We start from the raw sequence: 6058 nt of genomic DNA, 5'->3' as shown, positions 1-6058 counted from the left end.
ACAATTTAGACTGTTTTCTTTTTTTCCTGTAACATACCATGTTTTGCCGAAAACGTAACACTGTAGCTGTTTCTACACCAATGTCTTCGAGAAATACGCAGACCTATAGGGAAATATACCATTATCAGTATCACAGACCTGACCTGTATCAAAACGAGACTTTTACATCCCACGTGACTTTCTACAGCGGTGGAAATATTATCACCACGGTTGAAATAGTTTTATGTATTTTTATTTTAGTTTTTGACCTTTTCGTTTTTGTTTTTGACATTTTCATTTTAGTGTTTGACATTTTCGCTTCACTTTTCAGCGATTCAATATCTTCTTTATACATGATTTATCACACATGTGTTTGACAAATCGTGTTAATTTGCAAAAGGTTACGATAACAGTAAGTGAAATATCAAAATATTGAAAAACACTCTCCATGTCCCTTATGGGCCACCGTACACGACAGATTTTATTTTCCTTAAAGGCTATTATCCAAAAGTATACTTGTAAAAAGAAAGGAAGTTTTTTTTGTTTATTTGTAGATTTCTCAAAAGCTCTGATAACATTGATCACAATACGAGTATACTGTTACAAAATTTGGATGAAATTCCTGTCTGTGGAATTTGTTTGTCAATTATTACATCAATGTGTGTTAAACTGTATGCTTGTGTTAGAACACCTGCTGGGTTTCTCAATATTTTAAGAGGAATATAGGTACCCGTCAAAGATGCATCATGAGACACAAATGTTTTTTAATGTTCATAAAATCATCTTGTAACTTTTATGGAAAATTATGGAGGACAAACCATCTTTATAACTACACACTGTCCAGTAATATATGCACTGGTGTTTGTCGATGATGTGTCATCTATTGCTGACATACCTATAAATCTACTATCCCATCCTAGTGAACAAAACGAAGAAATGCACATCTGAACAAACTATCGTCGTATCGAGTCGATCCGTGTCTAGGCTGACAGTGACAGTCAACATCAATCTATAAATTTACCTTAGTGTCTGTTCGAGAATGCGACATTTGGACAGGATGCAAAATCTTCCAATCTCGCAATCTCGACTTGTCAAATTAGGCCACAAAAACACGAACTCGCGAGAACGCGAAAATGCGACATTTCATTTTCTCGCGTTCTCGCGATCTCGCATTCTCGTGTTTTGGGCATATTTACCTCGTTTCCAAAGGTCGAGATCGCGAGAATGCGAGATCGCAAGAATGTCCCTTACAGTATTCCATAGAAATAAGAAAATTACAACAGTCAACAATCAGTTGTTACGCATATATTCAATATTCTGCCATGACAACGTGATATATTCGAATTTCATTGGACAATCAATAAAATTAGACAATCAATTTGGATCGAAAATGCGTCTGATTTTAATGACCGCTTCACTGCGCACTTCTACAACACAGTCGCACTACTTCCATTTGACCACTAACATGGCTGGTATCAACACAACAGACGTGATGGATTTCGGAATTTTTTAAATCGACAATTGTTCCGATATATATGGTCCGAACCTAAACATTTCAATTGAATTAAGCCCAGACTCTTCATCATAATTTAACATCGTGAAAATAAATAAATCAAACGAAAATATCGTCTGCTTAAATGTGAAGGCCTGTCTTATCAACACATCTCTTTTTCAAAAATCTTTGTAAATACTTCATAACAAGTTAACAAAAGTACATCATCAACTTTTTCCTGACTTATTATCAGAAATAACAGAAAGTTCCATCCCCGAGAATAAACAACCAACATCTGCACCAACAATGTCGACGAAGTAAGAAACAACAATAATCGGCTTTGACAAATTGAACTTGAGTAGGCCGATAACTGATAAAAAAAGATAAACGTCAAGAATTTTTGAAAAAGTGAAAACAACTGATGACCATTATTAACCGAGTAACAATTTCATTATGAGGTCTGTCATTAACTGGGTGATTAAATAGCCTACATTCTAGATATATTTTTTATATTTTATTAAATTATCTCGTGAAACAATATTTTCTACAAAACAAATTAATACATTACTCCCACAAATACTAGAAATGCAAAACAAAAGACTTCTGGAGGAAGCTGGGACCGTTTCACAGCAATAGACCAGGCTGACCTCTGTTGAGTAGTCATAAGGATAACACTATATTGTTTGGTCATGTGCAGTGGGGAACTGGAAGGACATCCGACGAAAGCACATACTAACTAAACAGAGTGATGAAGAAGGTGTAGTGCAAGTTCCTTGTCTCGTCTATTCAATGGGGAAAGAGGCGGAACACATTTTGAAATCATTCACCTCTGCTCGCCTTTGCGATCGGTACAATTTCGAATATGTGCTAGCTCAGTTGTATAATCATTGGTAGTAGTTTGTATGGACTTTCTGAGTATTGTGGCTTTCGGGGCAAAAAGAATGAGTACATTCGTTTCGTGATAGGATCGTCCTTGGTATTAAGGACCAAGAATTGTCCCAGAGATTACAGATAATTCCCAATCTTGACTTAGAGACAGCTACACGTACCGCACGACAGACAGGTGATTTAAAGTCAGCTTTCCGATCGTGGGGAAACGACTAATCAGATGGAGTAAAAGGATCAGGATCCAAGGGCAGACAAGCACAGAAGGATAAAGGGATTCCAGATGTCCCAACAGGAAAGAGGTGTCATATGCTAAGGGATGAGGCACATGAGTGTTGGGAAAAGTTCAGACTCAGTCTGTGGAAAGACAACACAGTGGTCAAAAGTGTCTAGTCCGATTCAAACGTTGTCTTAGATGCAACCAGATGGGACATTTTATAGCGATGTGTCATGCTAAATATGTGCATGGAGTCACTGAGGATAATCTCCACGAGCAAGAGGAAGAATAATAATTCTTTGGAGGAACAATCACATGTGATGAGAATGAAAAGCCATGGGAGATAGATCTTGGGGTTTGCAGCCTCCAGGCGACATTCAAATTAGATTCAGCGCTGACACTGAAAGACCACAAGCCATTAGTGCCACTAATTAACAAGCAGGAAATCGACAAGGCTCTTTTTGAGGTGTACAAGTCTATTAATGAGACTGATGAGATTCAGTGCTATAGCCGAAAATGTCAGTGGGAAGATGTCCGTATCTGATTCACTATCAAGAAGCCCTAATCAGTCTATTGATAAAACAGTCGTTGAGTTGGAAGACAAAGTAGAAACCTTTGTTGACACAGTATCGGAGAATCGTCCTATGTCAGACAAGAAATTGCAGGAGATCCAACAAGCTACAGAAAGGGATCCTAAACTTCATCTGGTGATGAAGATAACACATAATGGGTGGCAGCTAGAGATTACTTCCCATAACGTGGGGAACTTTCGGTGTCAAGGAACATGCTAACTTTCAGAGACCGACTGGTCATTCCAGAAGCCTCGAGGGCAGAGATAAACATCAAGATTGATGAGGGACATCAAGGGCAACTGGTGGCCGAACATTAACAGGATCATCCAGGAGAAAATAGAATCATGCTCATCCTGTTAGGAACACAGACCTTCACAGAAAAAACCCCTTGACAACGTCAGAGTTACCAGACAGACCATGGCAACGTATTTATTTGAATTGGAGGGGCGACACTTATGGTTGTGGACTACTACTCTAGATACATTTACGTAGCACATCTCACTAGTACAACGTCAGTACACATCATCGAGAAACTTAAGGCAGCATTTGCCAGATGGGGTAAACTGGAAAAACTAGTGACGGACGACGGACCGCATTTATCAGCAAGTCAGTTCATCAAATTCACTACATCATGAGGTATGCAGCACACATCATCACCCCACCTTCCTCAGACTAACGGGATGGCTGACTCGGCGGTGAAAATTGCCAAGAGGAATGCCGTGCAGTACAATCCATGGCTAGCTCTGCTGAACTACAGAAGTCCAGCTCAGCTTATTATGGGACGCCAACTGAGAGGATCCATACCCATTGTAGAGCACGCTGTAACTCCAAAGTGGCCTCATTCCTCCGGAGTGAAAAAACATCAACAGACCAAGGAAGCAGTCCATTGAGGCATGTTATGATCGTCACAACCAGGCAAGGTTACTATGTGAGCTTAAGCCAGGTGATGAAGTCCGGCTCAAGTGGGATGGAGAGACGGGTTGGAAGACTCCAGGGGTCATTAAGACTCAAGCAGGTAGGCCCAGGTCATTTATGGTGCAAACGCCTTGGTCAGTGGGCAGGCATAACAGGAGGCATATCCAGAAGGTGCCCTTTTGTAGTGTGAACTTAGATAGCAGCAACGCCACAGCGCCAGATTTTGGATCTCTGATGAACTCAGATGTTTCCAACGATATACCAGTAAACAGAGAATACATGTAGTTGTGAATTTTAATGTCTCTAATTACATGCTTATTGGACCTCGGAAAGGTTTAACAGTTCTGTGTTCAGTTGGTTGAGAGATTATGAGTATTATCCTGAAGTACTATGCTGAAGTATTTCCATGGGTGACAGCTGAACTTTATGATTTGATGTTACATTTGGAATGTTTTACATTCTTCAAAAGAAAAAAAGAAAGAAAAGGGGCAGATGTTGAGTAGTCGTAAGGATAAAACTATATTGTTAGGTTATGTGCCGCGAGGAACCTGAAGGACATCTGGCAAGAGCACATGACAACGGACACACACACGTCATCTCCGAGAATACATTCATCTCGAACTATCACTCCAATGTCGCGTCGTGATTGGGATATAATGACGTCAACAACCTCGACTCTTTTTTCTTTGATGGCCGACCTATATCAACCCTACGGACAACAGACTGGGGATTTTTCAACGTGAGGGAATTATCAATAATCGAACATCTAATAAAACTTTTGTTTCAAAAACACAATTACATTAATTTTTCCGTCACATTTATCCCAAAATCTCTCTATCATATTAACTACTTTTTTTTAGAATACTCAAACTTAATTACAATTTAGCCTATATGTCTAACCATTAACAATTAATGTTTAACTTAACAGCCCTTTAAAAATATATCCCTTTTTATACCTAATTAACAGCAAAATTTATATATGATATTTGCCTACCTGGTAAACGGTGTGTTTGTTTCCGTTTAAATTGGCTGACACAGCATATACTGAGGGAAACAAATAAGGGAACATATGAAAGTACACGTTCCTTTATTATTTTCCGGGTTTCTTCGCATGCCTTGAGTTGCTCTGTGGGTGAAAATCTGGAAATAAATAAAGGAACAATGCGATGAAGTGGTGTTACCTTATTTGTGGTCCCTCAGTATATGAAGTCCAATAAATTTAAAACACTTCCAAAAGAAGAATTGGCGTCACATCTTCGACACTTTAATGCTGAACTTTCGACTGCTGACGGATTCCCCGCAAAACTGTCACTGCTGGTGATCCGTGTTGGTACACCTTAAAACCACTTGGTTACAGTCCCCTGTCCCATATGGTGAAAACAATTTCCAAGCAACCGCAAGTTAGTCGCATTTGCACAAATTATTGCGTTAGGGTTTTTTGTCGCATGCCTGACAGAGGCACGTGAAATCATCAAACTCACTGGTCATAAAAATCAACACGGACTCGTAGGCCGATCAGAAAAAGTACAAGTCGTGGATTCTACAGGGTTCAGGTTCGACAGTCAATCATGTATCCTCAGGTCAGGCCATTCCTTGTAGTGTTGTCAGGGGTACAATGCCACGGCAAACCAAACGGTAACCTGGTTTCTGTTGTGTCTGGAGGGTTTATATAACCAAGCTGTTACTTATTTACATCGTGTAAAATTGTTGCATTTAACAAATAGTTGTTTGTTTTCTTTTGACGAATAACACGTTGACGTTACAATGTTAAAAAAAACTCAACGAAGGACACCTACATCCCCCTTCACAGACGAGTTCAATTCGCCTCACGTGCCATGCCGCGGTACGAAGGAGTTTGATTTTAAATCGGTCATGGTCGAATGGAGATAAACATACTGTACTTGAAATTTAGATAAATGTCAGAATGAATTGATAGTTTCTTGATTTTATTTGCAACTCAACGCGAAGCCATGCATGTATGCCATTCTAAAATTAGTA

Source organism: Haliotis rufescens, unplaced genomic scaffold, assembly GCF_023055435.1.
Source record: "Haliotis rufescens isolate VD_foot unplaced genomic scaffold, xgHalRufe1.0.p SCAF_30, whole genome shotgun sequence".
NCBI classification, from domain to species: domain Eukaryota; kingdom Metazoa; phylum Mollusca; class Gastropoda; order Lepetellida; family Haliotidae; genus Haliotis; species Haliotis rufescens.
This window is presented reverse-complemented; position numbering follows the sequence as displayed.